This window comes from Manacus candei, unplaced genomic scaffold (assembly GCF_025592945.1).
Source record: "Manacus candei isolate 608988 ecotype Guabito, Panama unplaced genomic scaffold, ASM2559294v1 h1tg000147l, whole genome shotgun sequence".
In the NCBI taxonomy this organism is placed as follows: domain Eukaryota; kingdom Metazoa; phylum Chordata; class Aves; order Passeriformes; family Pipridae; genus Manacus; species Manacus candei.
In genome coordinates, this window is record NW_026138195.1 from 70,618 (window position 1) to 91,140 (window position 20,523).

Here is a 20,523-nt window from a genome sequence, read left to right on the forward strand (position 1 = left end):
AGGAGTTCCCTCTCTCTGCTCTCTGGGGTTAGGGGGGTCCCCCCTGTCTGGCCTGATGGCACTTCTGCCTGCATTGGGGGTCCCCCTTCTCCGACCTGCCGGGGGTCCCGCGGCTCCAGGGGGTTCCCACTCTCCGGGGTCCCGTTTAGTGTTGCCGGGGGGTCCCAGGGCTCACTTCTCCCCACTCTGCCATCCGGGGCCGGCCGGCCCTCCTCTCTCGGCTCCCACCCTCGCAAACCTCTTGGCGCTCTCGGCTCCCACCCCGCTTCAAGGCCCCCCCTCCTCTCCACACTCCAAGGCCTTCCCCCTCTCCGGGACCCCCGCTTAAGGGGCCCGGCGCTCCCTCTCTGCTCCCCCCCTCCAGCATTCTGGGGGTCCCCCAGCTCCGGGATCGCCCCTCTCCGCTCTCCCCACTCCGCGGCTACCGGGGTTCCCCCCCGGCTCTCACGGGGGCCCCCAAACCGCTCTCGCCCCCCCCGCCATTGCCCAGCCACCGCCAGGACCTTTTGGCTGCTCTTCTTTGTGCTCCCGCTCGGCTCCTCCCTCGGCTGGGCCGCCGCTTTTGGCGGGTTTCCTCCTCCGGGATCCGCCCCCTGCAGCCCTTCCCCCCCTGGACCAGCCCCCTTGGGCCCCCCTTGGGCCCCCCTTGCCCAATAAGTCTGATTATACAGACAAACCATTTGGTTTTCACCCACAAAACCCAAATGTATAACCTAGCACCCTGGAGCATGGTTTTCCTTGGACCCCTCCCCGAGTCCAAAGTAAAGGGAGAGGAGAAAAAAACCTGCTGGTGGGAGAACTGTTGCAGTCTGGTCAGAAGTGGTGATTGCAGTCCAGTTGAGGGTGGTGGTCTCAGTCTAGTTGAGAGTGGTGATCTGCAGCCTTCCTCTCGATCCCACGAGTGGTGGAAAGGTTCTGAAACTCCAGGTTTATATATTCTCCAGTTCAGGCAGGAATGGTCAGTCGTTCCCTCAGAGCGGGGAATTCCATAAAAGGATGCTCAGTTTGTTCCCTCAGAGCGGGGAATTCCATAAAAGGATATGAAGATTGCCAGAGTGGGGAATTCCATAAAAGGGCATGAGGACAGGAGCACCCCCCCACCTCGGAGGTTCCCCCCCCCCCGACAACAGTTCCTGGGAAAATGGCATGGAAGGCCATAGAATACACACTTTTGGGCTACACCCATCCAGTGAGGAATCGGTCCCAGCTGTTCTAACTAGGACACTGTGTCCGTCATCGCTGCCATCATCATCATCATCGGCCTCGTGGCAGTCGGTGTCTGGAAGCTCCGATCCGGTAACTCCCGGGATGGGGGTCGGCAAGGGGCACGGATCCGCCCGGCAGCATTCCGGGGATCCTGTGCCACGGGTGCTGATCCCACTTTCTTTCCATAGGGAAGAGGGAGGGGAATGGATACGACCCCGCGCCCACCAGTGAGTCCCAGCAGCGTGTGTGGATCCAGATCCTCTGTGCAGGGATCCCAGGATGGATGCCGGGATTCCAGAGGGGAATGGGTCCTAATGGCTGGAGTGGGATTGGAAGGGGATTGCAGCTCAGGGCAGGATTCCAGAGTGGGATCAGGTGGAATTGTGGACTGGGATCAGGGCTGGATTCTGGAGTGGGATTGGCGTGGGATGGATGGAGCGGGATTGGGGTGGGATGGACAGAGCAGGATCAGGAGGGAATCCAGAGCAGTTCCTACTCTCCCTGGGCTCCACAGCCAGATCCATCCCCTAGGATGGGAACAGGGACATGGTGACTCCTTTCCCCGCTCTCATCCCAGCAGGAATCACAGCCTGAGCAATCCCGGAGTTGGATCCGCCCCTTCCCTCTCCCTGTGGAAAGGCAGGAGCTGCTGGCAGAGCTCATCCCGCTGCTCCCACCCACCCCGGCCCCCCTGCGGCTCTTCCCGATGGATCAACTTCCTGCTTTTTCCCGTGTGAAACCCAGGACCACAATTATTCCTGAGGCTTTAATTTGGGTGTGAAAATCTCCTGCTTTGGGCAATAAATCCTGGCTCCTTCTCCGGCATCCGGCAGTTCCCTGTGGGAATCAGGAATGGGAATGGGGACAGGGGGAATGGGATGGGGACACTGGGAACAGGCTGGGGCCACCAGGATTTGGAATGGGGACGTTGGGACTGGGATGGGGACATTGGGGACAGGGATGGGGACACTGGGAGTAGGTTGCAGACATCAGGAATGGAAATGGGAACACCAGGAGACAATGGGGAAAGGGATGGGGACACCAGGAGCAGGATGGGATGACCAAGAGAACGTTGGGGACACTGGAACAGGCTGGGGTCATCAGGAATGGGATGGAGACACCAGGAATAGCAATGGAGACATGGGGAACAGGTTGGGGACAGCAGGAACTGGGAATGGAGACACACGGAAATGGGAATGCGGAAAACAGAGCTGGGATGGGAACATCAGGAATGGGAATGGGGACACCAGGAATGGGAATGGGGAAAACAGAACTTGGTTGGGAACTCTAGGAATGGGAATGGGGACACCAGGAATGGGAATGGGGACACCAGGAATGGGAATGGGGACCTGGAGGACCACGCTGGGGACACTGGGAGCAGCCTGGGGAGAGCAGGAACTGGGATGGCAACACCAGGAAAGGGAACGGGGACATCGGCAGCAGGTTGGAGACACCAGGGACTGGGAATGGGGACATCAGGAATGGGATGGGAACACTGGGAATAGGAACACCGGGAATGGGAACACCAGGAATGGAGTGGGAACATGAGGGACCAGGATGGGGACACTGGGGACTGATGGAGAGGAGCAGAGACCCCAGACTCACCTAAACCCCTCCCAGAACTGAGGGCCAAGAGAAGCTCCGCCTGAGCTCCACCCGAGCTTTGCCCATTATTAATATGCATAGATAGATGTTGTGATCAGATGAATATGATTTATCATATTTAATCATATATGAAAATTGTATACAACCCCGATATTGTGGGAAACTCTCGACCAAGTTCTCTATGGTGCGAACCACGCTCGCTGCCGACGTCGGCAATAAATCCCTTTGCTGCTCAAAGATCCAAAGTCTCTGAGCAGTTCTTCGGACTGGGTTTTTCAGCATCACAGAGGCAAAGGCACAAACTGATGGATGCCCTCAGAGTGCAACATTCCCTCCAAAGAGAAGAGGGAAATGCTTCATTGCTGAGCCCTGCAATCCCCTGCCCTTGCCCACCAGGCCAGCACAAGAGCACCTGACCTTGTCGCTCGGCTCCTGGGCCTGTGGCTCTGCTCCCCTGGCAATAGGCACGGCCACTGCAAAGAAATCCCCCAGGGAAGGCACACACTGACAGATCCCCTCAGAGGGCAACATTCTCACCAAAGCTCCCCTCTCAGCTTCCTTTACACTGACCTCTGACTGGAGGGACCTCCTTCCCACTCTGCTGATGCTTCTCAGGTTGCGAACCACCCAGAAAAAAAACACAAATGCCAAGGGATGTGCTTAGATTCACCAAAGATACAGCCCACCAGAATTAACATCTCATTCAGACTGGCAGGAAAATGCTCAACTTGCTCGTCGTCCCTCCGGTGCCAAAGGTCCCCCCACCGCTTGCATCCCACCTGGAAAGAACAAGAAGATGCTCCCAGAACGACCTTTGCAGAGAAGTGCCTTTCACAACTGCAAGGAGGGATGCAGAACAATCTCACGTGGGGGATATTCTCTGCTCTGCCCTGCAGACCCTTGTGCTGGGGTCAAAACACAGCCTCTCTGCTTCCCTCTCCTGAGGAACTTGTTCTTAGACATCCCTTTCCCCTCCTGGCCATTCCCAAGCCTGGACCCGGCTCTCAGCCCCTCTCTGGTTCAGAGCCCTCAACTTCTCTTGCAGAGAGCTGGGCCTGTCGACCCACCTGCCAAAAGCACGGCCCTTGGGCTGCCTCGGAGGTTCCTGCAGTCGCCCCAGGCCCTGCCCAAGGTCCTCCCATCAGGGGCTGGGCCCTGGGGGCCGGGGGAGAACCCACCCGCGGCTTGGCCCTTCTTGCCCAGCCCTGCTCTGGCCCAGCCTCCTCCCCCTGCACACTCCCCACTGCCACAGCCTGCGCTGGGGCAGCATTTCCTTCCTGGGCCCTTTCCAGCTGCCCCCATGGGGACACTTCCATTTTCTGGGCCAGGCCCCAGAGGCAATCCCAGCCAGTCCTGCCCCTCGTCCCCAACCCGGCTCACTGACTCCTGGGGGCCCCTGGAAGCCAAGAGCCAAAACCGACCCCCCCAGAGTGCAGCCCCACCATCTGCACTGGGGCCCCAGGGCTTCCCTTTCCCAAGCAGCCCCTGCAAAGCCTTGTCAGAGAGAAAACTGGGTGACCCGAGTCCTGGATGCTTTTAGGAAAGAGGTCTGAACATTTCTTGACTAATGGAGGGTGATGACTTTTTTATTCTTGACCTTTCCAGTTCTCCATTTGGGGGCAGGATGTCCTCTGGGCCAATGTTTTGTTCCCTTTGCAGTGAGTGCAGCCTCAGAGGGCTGAGCCCTCTCTGGCTGGGCTTGGCCTCTCCTGCAGAGACTCAGGCCTGGCTGGGCTGCCCCAGGCAGACGCTGCAGGAAGAAGAGCTCAGGCCGCCTGGGTCTGGTGTCCCTGGGGCTCAGCCTGTGCCCCATTGCTGGGCAGGGGCTGAGCCCCACCTCTGCCTCGGGGCCTTGGCCAAAGGGCTGCCAAGGAAGAGGCCCAGGAGCCTTGGGGCCTGCCCAGCTTTCCTCCTCCCTGGGGGCTCTCAGTCCTCCCCTGACACCGGGTGGGCCCAAGGCCTTGCTGACTTCGGGCTCACGGCCCGCCGGCACCATCCCAGCGGCCTGACCCCCCTCCTTCCCCTCTCTCCAGCCTCTCCTGCCTTTTCTGGCAAGGGGCCATCCAAGGCAAACCCCGGTTCTCAGCAATGGCACCTGTGGCACGGCTGCAAGGCTCCAGTGGGCCAGGCAAGAGCAGGAGCACCGAGAGCCTGAGGAGCCAGGAGATGCCCTGGCTGGGCATGGTGCTGCTGCGGGATGAGCTGACACCTCTGCACAGTCTCTGCCCGTCCCTGCCAGCCGACTTCTGCCCAGGCTCTGGGCACGGGGACGCAGCACTGACACTTTTCAGCCCCCGCACTGTTCCACAGAGGCTGTGATGTCACAAGGCCCTTGCCTGGCAGCCAGGAGATGGGCAAGGCAAGGCAAGGACGGAGCCTTGGGCAACAGACAATGGATGATGGACAAGTTCTGGGCCATGGCCATTTGTTAGAAAAACAAAGGAAAAGTTTAAGGCCTGCCATATTTCAGTGGTCAGAGACCTGGCAGAGAAATCTATTTTTGAGACCTGGACACCAAGAAGGCAGAATTTCTAAACCACAAAGACCCTTAGAGAAACCAGAGATGAAGACAAAACTAACACAGACAGTTACTGAGGCTCTCCCTATCTAGAGAAAAGAAAAGAAAAGGACAAAAACTGTGGACTAAGCATCATGCAAAGTGAGAAATCAAGAGCCAATAGATAAGAGAAGAAGAATTCCTGCAGAGAACTGGTAAACCAATGGACAGGAATTCTTTTGTTTGCTAAAATGTAGAAATACTTAAAAGTTTTGAGAACTGATGTACATGTGTTAGAGAGCAATTCCTGCGTCCCTTCAGCGCTGAATGAAGTAGGGTCACCTCTGGAACCCAACCAACTGCTCAGAGATTTTATTCCCCGGCTTTCGTTGACGGTTTCTGGGGACCCAGATGAGACAAAGCAGCGCCGACAGGGCAGAGCAGAGGAATCGTTGGCCCTGCAGCGTGTACCAAAGGAGTTTTGGGGAGATCTTCCAATTCCCTGGTCTGGGGAGTTCACCACGCCTTCTTTTGTGGGAAAAAGAACAGGCCATGAATTTTGGGTACTTGATTTTAAGGCCTTTTGCCTGCACATAAGGCACAGCAATGGGAAGGAGGCAGTGTGAGGCTGAGAGGTTTCTGTCATGGTTTGTGGGCTTGGGTGAGATTGGGCCAGAATTACAGGACACCTGTAAAATCTGGGCTTTGGGAAAGGTTGGGGAGGGTTGGGAAAGGTGTTCAAAGGGTGGTTTTGCCTGAGGTGTTAAACATGGGAGTGGGTCTGTCTTCCCAATTCCCAGGAGAAGAGATCCCAGAAAGCTCCCCTGCAGGTTGTGTTTTAAGGAACAGGAGAAGAGACCGAGGGTAAGGGGTTTCTTTCCTGGAGGGAAGGGCTGTCGTTCACTTGCAGGAGCCCTGCGCTGATATTGCCAGTCTGACTGCCCAAACTGAACAGAGTTGAAGATTCCTGCCAGACAAAAGGTGGCAGGACAGAAAGCTCTTGCTGCCCGTGGAGTGCCCAGGGTGGCCCCCCAACTGCATGTGAAACCTGAAGGTTCCAGGTTTTCTTTCCTGGGGGAAAGGCCATGACATCCCAAAGAGTCCCGTGGCAGACAGGTGGGGCTGCACTGTGGGGGTGTGAGGTGTTGGTTCTTTGGTTTCCAGGGGCTATTCCAGAATGGAGAGGACAGGCTGTGACATCACAGAGGGGCCCATGGCACAGGGGTTGGGCTGCACTAGGGGCTGTGAGACATTGGTTTTTTGGTTTCCAGCAGCCATTCTGGAATGGAGGGGACAGGCTTTGACATCACAAGAGGGTCCATGGCACAAAGGTGGGGCTTCACTTTGGGGTTGTAGGGCGTTGGTTCTTTAGTTGCCAGGGCCCATTCTGGAATGGAGAGGACAGGCTGTGACACCACAAAGGAGTCCTTGGCACACGGATGGGGTTGAACTGTCTCATGGTGGGGGCTTGGTTCTTTGGTTTCCAGAGGCTATTCCAGAATGGAGAGGATAGGCCAGAATGGATAGGACAACAAAAGGGCCCAAAGCACATGGGTTGGTCTGCACTATGGTGTGGGGTGTTGGTTCTTTGGTTGCCAGGGCCTATTCTGGAATGGAGAGGACAGGCTGTGACAAGAAGTGCCTGTCAGAACTGCAAAGACGGACGCACAAGAATCTTCTGTGGGCATATTCTCTGCTCTGCCCTGCAGACCCTTGTGCTAGGGTCAAAACTCAACCTCTCTGCTTCCCTCTCCTGAGGGACTTGTTCTTAGACATCCCTTTCCCCTACACTCCTTTCAAAAGCCCTCCTGGCAATTCCCAAGCCTGTACCCAGCTCTCATCCCCTGTCTGTCCTCTTCCCAATCCTTTGGTCAATCCCAACATCCCAGGACAGGGATCCCAGTTGCTTGGCTGCACTCCCACCTAGTTCCATATGCTGGGCCATGATATCCCAGCACTGGAGCAGCCAGGTCAGCAGGGGCTCTCCCAGTTGGAGGCTGAAATCTTTTCACATCTCTCACAGCTCAGCCGGGGATGGGGATCTGGTGATTATCTCTGGCCCTGCCTCTTGCTCCTGTTCTGAGGGCTCTGCTTCCCCTTCATCCCTCACTAACTGAGCTGATTTGGTCTTGGATTTCTTCTGTAGAGGGGCAGCTGCTACTGGCACAGGTTGTTCCTCTGCAGTTTGAGTGGCCACAGCACCTCTTGGTCTCCTTTCCTCCTCCTCCCCCTGAGGGCACTGGGTCTTAGTTAAACAAGATTACAACTTAGAAATTAAGAGACTTCAGGTGGAAGTGTGGAAAAGGAAAAGAAGCAGCTTTTTATTAACAAAATCTGAATAAACAACAAATGGTGCAACCAAAAACTTTCAGAAGAAACAAAACCAAGTCCCAAATCCCCAGGTGGGGGGAGAAACTGTCCCGGCAGTTCAAAGCTCTCTCAGCCCCATGTGCTCGCAGCCAGCAGTGAAGGAGTCCCTTTTCCCAGGGGCAACATGTCTTTTCAAACCTCTGACACCTGGTTCCCAGACATTCCCAAAGAAGGGGCTTCCCGTGGCCTCGAGCCAGGGACCCACCTTTGTATGGAACCAACTCCTGGAGAGACACGTTCCCATCCCTGTCCCCATTCCCATTCCTGGGGTTCCCATCCTTGTCCCCATTCCCACTTCCTGCTGTGCCAACCTGCTCCCAGTGTCCCCGTTCCTGTCCCCACTGTCCCTATCCTGGTCTCCCATGTCCCCATTCCCATTCCAGGTGTCCCAATTCCCATTCCTGGTGACTCCAACCTGCTCCCAGTGTCCCCATTCCCATTCCTGGAGTTCCCATGTCCATTCCTGCTGTCCCCAACCTGCTCCCAGTGTCCCCATCCCTGTCCCCAGTGTCCCCATCCCAGTCCCCCCTGTCCCCATTCCCATTCGTGGTTCCCACAAAGGAACTGCCGGATGCCGGAGGAGGGAGCCAGGATTTATTGCCCAAAGCAGGAGATTTTCACACCCAAATTAAAGCCTCAGGAATAATTGTGGTCCTGGGTTTCACACGGGAAAAAGCAGGAAGTTGATCCATCGGGAAGAGCCGCAGGGGGGCCGGGGTGGGTGGGAGCAGCGGGATGAGCTCTGCCAGCAGCTCCTGCCTTTCCGCAGGAAGAGGGAAGGGGTGGATCCAGTTCCAGGATCGCTCAGGCTGTGATTCCTCCTGGGATGAGAGCGGGGAGAGGAGTCACCATGTCCCTGTTCCCATCCCAGGGGATGGATCTGGCTGTGGAGCCCAGGGAGAGTAGGAAGTGCTCCGGAATCCCACCTGATCCTGCTCCATCCATCCCACCCCAATCCCACTCCATCCATCCCACCCCAATCCCACTCCAGAATCCAGCCCTGATCCCAGTCCACAACTCCACCTGATCCCACTCTGGAATCCTGCCCTGAGCTGCAATCCCCTTCCAATCCCACTCCAGCCATTAGGCCCCCATTCCCCTCTGGAATCCCGGCATGCATCCTGGGATCCCTGCACAGAGGATCTGGATCCACACACGCTGCTGGGACTCACTGGTGGGCGCGGGGTCGTATCCATTCCCCTCCCTCTTCCCTATGGCAAGAAAGTGGGATCAGCACCCGTGGCACAGGATCCCCGGAATGCTGCCGGGCGGATCCGTGCCCCTTGCCGACCCCCATCCCAGGAGTTACCGGATCGGAGCTTCCAGACACCGACTGCCAAGAGGCCGATGATGATGATGATGGCAGCGATGACGGACACAGTGTCCTAGTTAGAACAGCTGGGACCGATTCCTCACTGGATGGGTGCAGCCCAAAAGTGTGTATTCTATGGCCTTCCATGCCATTTTCCCAGGAACTGTTGTCGGGGGGGGAGGGGGAGGGCCTCCGAGGTGTGGAGGGGTGTTCCTGTCCTCATACCCTTTTATGGAATTCCCTACTCTGAGAATCCTCATATCCTTTTATGGAATTCCCCCCTCTGAGGGAACGAACTGAGCATCCTTTTATGGAATTCCCCGCTCAGAGAACCCTCATATCCTTTTATGGAATTCCCCGCTCTGAGGGAACGACTGACCATTCCTGCCTGAACTGGAGAATATATAAACCTGGTGTTTCAGAACCTTTCCACCACTCGTGGGATCCACAGGAAGGCTGCAGCTCACCACTCTCAACTAGACTGAGACCACCACCCTCAACTGGACTGCAATCACCACTTCTGACCAGACTGCAACAGCTCTCCCACCAGTAGGTTTTTTTTCCCCTCTCCCTTTACTTTGGACTCGGGGGGGGCCAAGGAAAACCACTTTGTTCATGTCCCAGGGTGCTGGGTTATACCTTTGGGTTTTGTGGGTTAAAACCAATTGCTTGTCTGTATAATCAAACTTATTGGGCAAGGGGGGCCCAAGGGGGGCCCAAGGGGGCTGGTCCAGGGGGGGAAGGGCTGCAGGGGGCGGATCCCGGAGGAGGAAACCCGCCAAAAGCGGTGGCCCAGCCGAGGGAGGAGTCGAGCGGGAGCACAAAGAAGAGCAGCCAAAAGGTCCTGGCGGTGGCTGGGCAATGGCGGGGGGGGCGAGAGCGGTTTGGGGGCCCCCGTGAGAGCCGGGGGGGAACCCCCGGTAGCCGCGGAGTGGGGAGAGCGGAGAGGGGCGATCCCGGAGCTGGGGGACCCCCGGAATGCTGGAGGGGGGGGAGCAGAGAGGGAGCGCCGGGCCCCTTAAGCGGGGGTCCCGGAGAGGGGGAAGGCCTTGGAGTGTGGAGAGGAGGGGGGGCCTTGAGGCGGGGTGGGAGCCGAGAGCGCCAAGAGGTTTGCGAGGGTGGGAGCCGAGAGAGGAGGGCCGGCCGGCCCCGGGAGGCAGAGTGGGGAGAAGTGAGCCCTGGGACCCCCCTGGCAACACTCAAGGGGACCTCGGAGAGTAGGAACCCCCTGGAGCCACGAGACCCCCGGAATCCCGGAGAAGAGGGACCCCCAAGGCAGGCAGAAGTACCATCAGACCAGACAGGGGGGACCCCCCTAACCCCAGAGAGCAGAGAGGGAAAACTCCTTGGAGGGGTTTTTTAGCTGAATGTTGTTGTTTTGGGGGTTTTTATGGACACAAGATGCCCGGTGAGTCCTAGAGCTGGACTTGGGCAGGAGGAACCCCCAAGGCAACGCACTCACCCCTTGTTTCCCCCCCCATCAGGATTACTGCTTCCCAAAGCTTGGGCGGATGGAGGAGGAGGCTGCGAGGAAGAGGAAGATGCCTTGGGCCCCCCAGGCAGGTGAGGAGGAAGTCAGTGCCCCTTTGGGTGGGTCTTTTGTCTTTTGTGGCCGTCCTGGTGGGGCCGGAGTTGGGGGGATGTCCTTGGGCTTCCCTGTGGGCCGGAGGCAAATCCCCTGCGTGTCCTTGTTGGTTCCTGCCCCAGGCCCCGAGGTGAGGCCGGAGAGCGCGGAGGACAAATCCCGGCGGCAGAGCCTGGTGGGAGAGGCCGTTTTGAAGGGCTCCCCGGCGCAGGAAGGCAGCGGGGAGGAAAAGGGCCGGAGATGCCCCCGCAGGAGGGGCTCCAAAGCCATCCCAGGGGGCTGGGAGGAGGAAAGAGCCAGCGTGTGCCGGGAAGGCGGCCGGAGCTTGAGGCGGAGCTGCGAGCTGGTGGTCCCTGAGCAGCCTCCCAGCAGGGAGAAACCCTTCAGGTGCTTGGAATTTGGGAAGAGCTTCAGGAGGAGCACCCACCTCCTCAGCCACAAGCACATCCACACCGGAGAACGGCCCTTCACGTGTGGGGAGTGTGGGAAGAGCTTCAAACTGAGCTCCCACCTCCTCAGCCACCAGATGATCCACAGTGGGGAACGGCCCTACACGTGTGCCGAGTGTGGGAAGAGCTTCACTCAGAGCTCCAACCTCCGCACGCACCGTCGCATCCACAGTGGGGAAAGGCCCTACATCTGTGGGCAATGTGGGAAGAGCTTCAAACAGAGCTCCCACCTGCTCCAACACCAGATGGTCCACACTGGGGAACGGCCCTACAAGTGTGAGGAGTGTGGGAAGAGCTTCAAGCGGAGCTCCTACCTGCTCCAACACCAGAGGATCCACAGTGGGGAAGGCCCTACATGTGTGGGGAGTGTGGGAAGAGCTTCAGGGACAGCTCCAGCCTTTGCAAACACCGTTGCATCCACACCAGGGAATGGCCCTACAAGTGCTTGGAATGTGGGAAGAGCTTCAGCACAAGCACCAAGCTGCTCAGCCACCAGCACATCCCCACTGGGGAACAGCCCTACACGTGTAGGGAATGTGGGACAGCTCCACCCTCTACACCCACCGTGGCATCCACATCAGGGAGAGGCCTCACAAGTGTGGGGAGTGTGGGAAGAGCTTCAGGGACAGCTCTGCCTTGACCTCCCACCAACGGACCCACCGGTAAGAGAAGCCCCGAGTGCCCCGACTGCAGGAAGAGCTTCGGCCGCTGCTCCAACTCCATCAGCCATGGGAGGACCCGCGTTGGATGATCCACAGGGACCCCCGTTGGGCACAGCCCTGGTGTGCTGGTTTAAAGGTAAACCAGCAGGGGAAATGACAGCGGTGACACCTAGAATGGGATGGAACACCTGGAATGGGAATGAGAATGCCTGGAATGGGAATGGGGACATCAGGAATGGGATGGGGACAATAGCAATGGGATGGGAACACCAGGAATGGAAATGGGAACACCTGGAATGGGAATTGGGACATTGGGAGCAGAGTGGGGACACTAGGAATGGGAATGGGAACACGTGGAATGGGAATGGGAACACCTGGAATGGGATGGGAAACTCTGGAATGGGAATAGGAACACCTGGAATGGGAATGGAGACACCTGGAATGGGAACACTTGGAATGGGAATGGGAACACCTGGAATGGAAATGGGAACACCTGGAATTGGAATAGAGACACCTGGAATGGGAACACCTGGAATGGGAATGGGAACACCTGGAATGGAAATGGGGACACCAGGAATGGAAATGGGAACACCTGGAATTGAAATGGGAACACCTGGAATGGGAACACCTGGAATGGGAACACCTGGAATGGAAATGGGGACAACTGGAATGGGAATGGGGACACCTGGAATGGGAATGGAAACACCTGGAATGGGAACACCAGGAATGGAAATGGGGACACCAGGAATTGGAATGGGAACACCTGGAATTGGAATGGAGACATCTGGAATGGGAACACCTGGAATGGGAACACCTGGAATGGGAACACCTGGAATGGGAACACCAGGAATGGAAATGGGGACACCAGGAATCGGAATGGGAACACCTGGAATTGGAATGGAGACATCTGGAATGGGAACACCTGGAATGGGAACACCTGGAATGGGAATAGGAACACCTGGAATGGGAATAGGGACACCTGGGTTGGAAATGGGGACATCAGGAATGGGAATGGGAACATTGGGAGCAGGTTTGGGACACCAGGAATGGGAATGGGAACACCTGGAATGGGAATGGGAACACTGTGAGCAGACTGGGGACACCAGGAATGGGAATGGGGACACCTGGAATGGGAATGGAGACACCTGGAATGGGAATAGGGAAAACAGAGGTGGGATGGGAACACCTGGAATGGGAATGGGGACAATAGGAATGGGAATGGAGATACCTGGAATATGAATGGGAACACCAAGAACTGGGAATGGGGAAAACAGAAGTGGGATGGGAACACCAGGAATGGGAGGAGGGACAATAGGAATGGGAATGGAGACACCTAGAATGGGATGGAACACCTGGAAAGAAATTGGAACACATGGAATGGGAATGGGAACACATGGAATGGGAATGGGAACACCTGGAAAGGGAATGGGGACACCTGGAATGGGATGGGAACAACTAGAATGGGATGGGAACACCTGGAACAGGAATGCAAACCCGTGGAATGGGAATGGGAACAGCTGGGCCCGGGCTGTGTCCCTGGGGAAACAGGAGGCCAGGCCCAAAAGAGTTAACTCAGAAATTGGGGCCTGCTAACAAGCTACCAACATCCAAGACCATCTGTGCTCGTTCTGTTCTACTGACTGGAGCAAAGCTTCAGAGAATAGTGCAGGAACATGTCCTAGGCCTAGAGGGGATAAATTAGAGAGACAGCAGGATCAGGGAGACATTGGAATAGGAGGAATAGGCCGGGAGCCAGGGCTTTTTCCAAGCTTCAGTGAGCGGGTCAAGACCAATGGAAGAGAAGGAAGGTCAAGCTGAGGAAGATGAGTTGAAGCCCCCAGAGCCATGGAGGAAGAGTGGAAGTACCCTCAGGATTGAGGGCCAAGAGAAACACCGCCCCAAGCCCCGCCTGAGCTCCACCTCTACTCCGCCTGTTATTAATATGCATCGATAGATGTTGGAATCACTTGAATATGCATTTAATCCCAGCTGAAGATTGTAGAAAAATGCTGATTTTGTGTGAAGCCTTCGAGCGGGACCTCCTGAGACCAAAGGAACCCCGGGAGAATTTGGATACTCCTGGAATCAAGGCACAACTGGGACACTGCAGGGCCCTATGGAAAAAAAGGAACCTTGTGACACTGCGGAATTCCTGGAATCCAGGGGTCTTTGGGACATGGGGGCCTCATGGAACCAAAGGAACCCTGAGGTGTTTCCGAAGGTCATGGAATCAAGGGGCCACTGGGACACTGCAGGGCCTCTGGGAATTAAAGGAACACTGGGACACTGGGGCAGGACATCCCCCTGCAATGGCACCAAGACAATGCCCCATTTGCAAAGGGGTCAGTGCTGAGCTGAGAGGGGGCCAGGCCAAGGCAGGAGATGTTGGAACCCAGACTGGTTTCACCCCAAATGAAGCCCCTGATGGTGAGGGAACCCCTGGAGTCCAAGGCCTGTCAGTCCATGGGTTTCTACCAGAAAGGGCCAGTCCCCTGTCCCAGGGGCAGGTTCTTCCAACAGAACCCTTCTTGGGGGGGGTGTGGAGATTCCTGCCTTGGCTGGGGACCCCCCAAGGTCACTGCTGGAGGTTGAGAGCAGAGATCTCCCCACGAGCGCTGCTCTGTGGGAGTTCCATCCATCTCTAATTAAGAATTCTTGCTTGTTTGCCACCTTTAGTAGAATTGCTTCAACAATTGCTTTAGTGTATTGCCCTGTCCTATCTTATCCTGTACTACTGGTAGTTTTAGTGTGTATGTTGTGTAATAAATAATTCTGGTTTAGTCCTTTTGTCTGATCATTATTAGTAATAAGTAGTTCATTGATATAAATATATCTGCTTTTCCATCATTAAAACCTGTGGGACAAAACTGGTTCAATCCCATCTCTATAATTCCTTAAATTCAAACCATTGGCATAACCCAAGGCTGAGATTGGATCCAGCTGCCCCCAGGCTCCTCTGGGAGCAGGAGTTTAGAAAGCCAGGGAGTCCGTTCTGCCCCTCGGGACTCCAGGGCAGGACTTCTCCCATCAACTTTGTCTGAGCCTTGAACTCCCCCTGCCACAGGGGGGATGGGGAAAAGGGAGCAGGAAAGGGGAGAAAAGGTGGGAAAAAGGGGGCGTGGGACCCCTTCAGCTGAGGGGCCAAAGGGGTGGGACCCCAAAAGGGAGCACAGGGAAGCTGTGGTTTAGTGGGACAATAGGAAAGGGGTGGGAGAGAAGGGAAAAGTGGTGGGCTGAGAGCCCCAAAACTGAGTGTGAGGAGTGCTGGGACCCCAAAGTTATTGGGAGAGGGACGGGAGACCCCAACTGAGTGCAGAGGGGGTCTGGGGGCTGGGGAGACCATAGGAAAGGGGTGGGAGAGGGGCAGAAAACGGGGGTGGGACAGCAGGAAGAGGAGTCCCATGGGGGTCCCTTGGTGTCCCCATCACTTGAGCCCTGGAGCAGTTCCCTGGGGCTCTGGGGGGGTTGGATCTGCACTGGGGGGTCCCCAAACCCCCTGTCCATCCCTGGGGGGCTGATGGGGGGTTCCCCTCCACCCAACAGCCAGTGCTGCAGTGGCCACGGGGGAAAAGGTGGGAAAAGGGGGGTCTGGAGTGGCCCCTGAGCTCCCACCCTGCTGTGGGGTATCACAGCCAGCACGGCTTCCCCAGAGGAAAGGCCTGCTGATCAAACCTGAGTTACTTTATGACAACATCACCCTCTGGCTGATCAAGGGAAGGCAGTTGATGGGACCTTTTTGGGTTTCAGTGAAGCTTCCCATAGTGTCCGTGCCCAGATCCCTCTGGACAAAGTGTCCAGCCCAGAGCTGGATAAACACACCCTGTGCTGGGCGAGCAATGGGCTCCCGGGTCGGGCACAGAGGGTGGCAGTGACTGGGGGACATCAGATGGGGGTCACTAGGGGGGTTCCCCAGGGCTCCATCTGGGCCCTGTGCTCTCCAACATCTCCATCCGTGACTTGGACGCAGCACTGGAAGGGACACGGAGCAAGTTTGCAGATGACCCCAACCTGGGAGGAGCTGCTGAGTCCCTGGAGGGCAGGGAGGCCCTGCAGAGAGACCTGGACAGATCCCAGGGCTGGGAATCACCACCCATGGAAGTTCAAGAAGGGGCAGTGCTGGATTCTGCCCCTGGGATGGGCAACTCCAGATGTGGGGACAGAGTGGGAATGAGAGGCTGGAGAGCAGTGCTGGGAAAGGGCCCTGGGGGTCCTGGGGGTGCCCCCTTGGCCAGGAGTCAGCAGTGCCCTGGGGGCCAGGAGGGACAACCCTGTCCTGGGGGCATCAGGCCCAGCATGGCTGGGCCAGGGAGGGGATTGTCCCGCTGTGCTCTGCCCTGGGGCGGCCTCACCTCAATAGTGGGGCACTCTGGGGGGACACAATGGAAGGAAGAGATTGAGCCAGTCGAGAGTGTCCAAAGGAGGCCACCAGGATGGGGAAGGCTCTGCAGGGGAAGCCTTAGGAGGAGCAGCTCAGGGCACTTGGGGTGTTCAGCTGCACAAGAGGAGACTGAGGGGAGACCTCATGGCAGTTCCAACTTCCTCAGGAGGGGCAGAGGAGGGGCAGGCCCTGAGCTCTGCTCTGGGGGGACCAGGGACAGCCCCCAGGGAATGGCCTGGAGTTGTGTCAGGGCAGGCTCAGGTTGGATGTTAGAAAGAGGTTCTTCCCCCCCAGGGTGGTTGGCACTGAACAGGCTCCCCAGGGCAGTGGGCACAGCACCAAGGCTGACAGAGCTCCAGGAGAGTTTGGATGATCCTCTGGGGCACAGGCTGTGACTCTTGGGGATGGGCCTGGGCAGGGCTGAGGGTTGGACTTGATGATCCCTCTGGGGTCCCTTCCAACTCGCACATTCTTTCATTCTGGGATTCTGTAACACTTTGCCTGCTTTGCTGCTTCTGTGAACCACGAGTTCCTTATAGAATCATAGAATCATAGAATCAGCTGGGTTGGAAGGGACCCCACAGGGATCATCAAGTCCAACCCTTGATCCAACACCGCTGCAGTTACTAGGCCATGGCACTGGTGCCACATCCAGTCTCTTTTTAAAAATCTCCAGGGACTGGGAATCCACCACTTCCCTGGGCAGCCCATTCCAATGTCTGACCACCCTCTCTGGAAAGAAATTCTTTCTAATATCTAACCTAAACCTCCCCTGGCACAACTTGAGACCATGCCCTCTTGTCTTGCTGATGGTTGCCTGGGAAAAGAGACCAACCCCCACCTGGCTCCCCCCTCCTGTCAGGGAGTTGTAGAGAGTGAGGAGGTCTCCCCTGAGCCTCCTCTTCTCCAGGCTGAACAGCCCCAGCTCCCTCAGCCTCTCCTCATAGGACTTGTGCTCCAGCCCCTTCCCCATCCTCGTTGCCCTACTCTGGACCTGCTCCAGGACCTCAATATCCTTCCTGAACTGAGGGCCCAGAACTGGACACAGCACTCCAGGGGTGGCCTCACCAGTGCTGAGTCCAGGGGAAGAATCACTTCCTTGGACCTGCTGGCCACGCTGTTCCTGATTGTATTAGGGAGGGTTCAAAACCATACTGAAACTCGAAACCAAGACACCATTAAAAGCTTAACAAAAACCAATATTTATTACCAAGAGGTGACCAACAAAACAAACAAACCCAAAAGGGAGGAAGGAGGAGAGAAATAAGCCCCCAGTTCCCCAGCTGTTGCCCATAAAGTTCTCTTACTGACCTAGCAGGCCTATAATTACCCAGAGCAGAAGCTGCATCCTCGGAGAGTCAGTGAGTTCACAAACTGGCAGGTGTCCCCGCCAAAGGCAACATTGTCCTTGGTGTGAAGTTAGCTCTCCCCAAGAAAGCACTATCTGCTTTTTATACAATTAATTGAGTGGCCACAGCCTCCCAGGAGTGGCCAGCACCGCCCAGCCCGAGGCCCTCAGTCCCACCCCCCGTTATGTCAGTGCATCCCTTCTGTGCACGTGAGAACTTGGGAAATCCCCTCACACACACACAGTGTGTTTTGGGGGTCTTTCTTAATTGAGTCTGGGGACGAGCCTTCCTCATCCTCCTCCTCAATCTCTCCTTCAAGCAGCCTTAGAGGACAACTGGCCAATCACAGAACATCAATTAAAACAGTTTATACACAAGTTCTTCCTCCATGGATGAATTCACTGTTTTATCATTGAACTTGGCAGGGAGAATATAAACTCCTGCAGGTGGCTGGGGCCAAACACAGACCAAAAGTTTCAGCACAAATTCCCCCTAGTACAGATAAACAAGCGCAGGGAAAGCCCCGTGTGCGCAGAAGAGATGCACTGACATAACCAAGGGGTGGGACTGAGGGCTCTGGCTGGGCGGTGCTGGCCACACCTGCCGAGGTTGAGGGGACTCAATTAATTGTATAAAAGCAGATAGCTCTTTTTTTGGAGGGGAGCAAGCTTCACATCAAGGACACCGTTGCCTTTGGCAGGGACACCTGCCAGTTTGTGAACTTACTGACTCTCCAAGGATGCAGCTTCTGCCATTGGTAATTACAGGCATTCTAGGTCAGTGAGAGAACTTTATGGGCAACAGCTGGGTGACTGGGGGAGGTCATGCTGGGGGCTTATTTCTCTCTTCCTTCCTCTCCTTTGGGTTTGTTCGTTTTGTTGGCCACCTCTTGCTAATAAAGATCAGTTTTGTTGAGCTTTCAATGGTGTCGTGGTTTCAGCTTCAGTATGATCCGAACCCCTCCCCAATACAGCCAGCCAAAGGGACGGTGGGTTGACAGGCCCAGCTCTCTGAAAGATGAGTTGAGGGCTCTGAGCCAGAGAGGGGATGAGAGCCGGGTACAGGCTTGGGAATTGCCAGGAGGGCTTTTGAAAGGAGCGTAGGGGAAAGGGATGTCTAAGAACGAGTCCCTCAGGAGAGGGAAGCAGAGAGGCTGAGTTTTGACCCCAGCACAAAGATGTGCAGGGCAGAGCAGAGAATATGCCCACAGAAGGTTCTTTTGCGCCCATCTTTGCAGTTCTGACAGGCACTTCTTGTCACAGCCTGTCCTCTCCATTCCAGAATAGGCCCTGGCAACCAAAGAACCAACACCCCACACCATAGTGCAGACCAACCCATGTGCTTTGGGCCCTTTTGTTGTCCTATCCATTCTGACCCATCCTCTCCATCCCGGAATAGCCTCTGGAAACCAAAGAACCAAGTCCCCCCCATGTGACAGTTCAGCCCCACCCGTGTGCCAAGGGCTCCTTTGTGGTGTCACAGCCTGTCCTCTCCATTCCAGAATGGGCCCTGGCAACCAAAGAACAAACACCCCACAAGGTCAGAATGCAGCCCAACCCGTGTGCCATGGGCCCCTTTGTGATGTCACAGCCTGTCCTCTCCATTCTGGAATAGCCCCCGGAAACCAAAGAACCAACACCTCACACCCCCACAGTGCAGCCCCACCTGTCTGCCACGGGACTCTTTGGGATGTCACGGCCTTTCCCCCAGGAAAGAAAGCCTGGAACCTTTGGGTTTCACATGCACTTGGGGGGCCACCCTGGGCACTCCACGGGCAGCAAGAGCTTTCTGTCCTGCCACCTTTTGTCTGGCAGGAATCTTCAGCTGTGTTCAGTTTGGGCAGTCAGACTGGCAATTTCAGCGCAGGGCTCCTGCAAGTGAACGACAGCCCTTCCCTCCAGGAAAGAAACCCCTTACCCTCGGTCTCTTCTCCTGTTCCTTAAAACACAACCTGCAGGGGAGCTTTCTGGGATCTCTTCTCTTGGGAATTGGGAATACAAACCCGCTCCCATGTTTAACACCTCAGGCAAAACCACCCTTTGAACACCTTTCCCAACCCTCCCCAACCTTTCCCAAAGCCCAGATTTTACAGGTGTCCTGTAATTATGGCCCAATCTCACCCAAGCCCACAAACCAGGACAGAAACCTCTCAGCCTCACGCTGCCTCCTTCCCATTGCTGTGCCTTATGTGCAGGCAAAAGGCCTTAAAATCAAGTACCCAAAATTCATGGCCTGTTCTTTTTCCCACAAAAGAAGGCGTGGTGAACTCTCCAGACCAGGGAATTGGAAGATCTCCCCAAAACTCCTTTGGTACACGCTGCAGGGCCAACGATTCCTCTGCTCTGCCCTGTCGGCGCTGCTTTGTCTCATCTGGGTCCCCAGAAACCGTCAGCGAAAGCTGGGGAATAAAATCTCTGAGCAGTTGGTTGGGTTCCAGAGGTGACCCTACTTCATTCAGCACTCAAGGGACACAGCAATTGCTCTCTAACACCTGTACATCAGTTCTCAAAACTTTTAACTCTTTTTACATTTTAGCAGACAAAAGAATTCCTGTCCATTGGCTTACCAGTTCTCTGCAGGAATTCTTATTCTCTCTTTTATTGACTCTTGATTTCTCACTTTGCATGATGCTTAGTCCACAGTTTTTGTCCTTTTCTTGTCTTTTCCCTGGACAGGGAGAGCCTCAGTAACTGTCTGTGTTAGTTTTGTCTTTGTCTCTGGTTTCTCTAAGGGTCTTGGTGGTTTAGAAATTCTGCCTTCTTGGTGTCCAGGTCTCAAAAATAGATTTCTCTGCCAGGTCTCTGACCACTGAAATATGGCAGGCCTTAAACTTTTACTTTGTTTTTCTACCAAATGGCCATGGCCCAGAACTTGTCCATCATCCATTGTCTCTTGCCCCCATTCAATCTCCTGCCAGCAGTTTCTCCCCACTGCTGGGTGGGCTCCTTTGTCAAGCACTAGAACTTGTTGGGTAACAGGCCCAGTCCTGTTGCCTATTTTTCGTGGGGATCTGCAGGAGGGCATTGAGTCTTCCAGGAGCAAATTGGCAGAGGACCCCAAGCTGGCTTGCAGTGTGGATGTGCTGGAGGGTAGGAAGGCTGTGCAGAGGG

At 55.9% G+C, this 20,523-nt stretch overlaps 1 long non-coding RNA gene across 1 annotated transcript; it reads left to right on the top strand.

Annotated features, from left to right (window-relative positions):
- The first annotated feature begins 1,224 nt into the window (after positions 1–1,224).
- Positions 1,225–2,023, top strand: LOC127462963 (uncharacterized). The gene is made up of 3 exons (XR_007900612.1): positions 1,225–1,296; positions 1,395–1,433; positions 1,787–2,023. It is a non-coding gene; the product is annotated as an uncharacterized LOC127462963 (long non-coding RNA).
- The last annotated feature ends 18,500 nt before the right edge of the window (positions 2,024–20,523 follow it).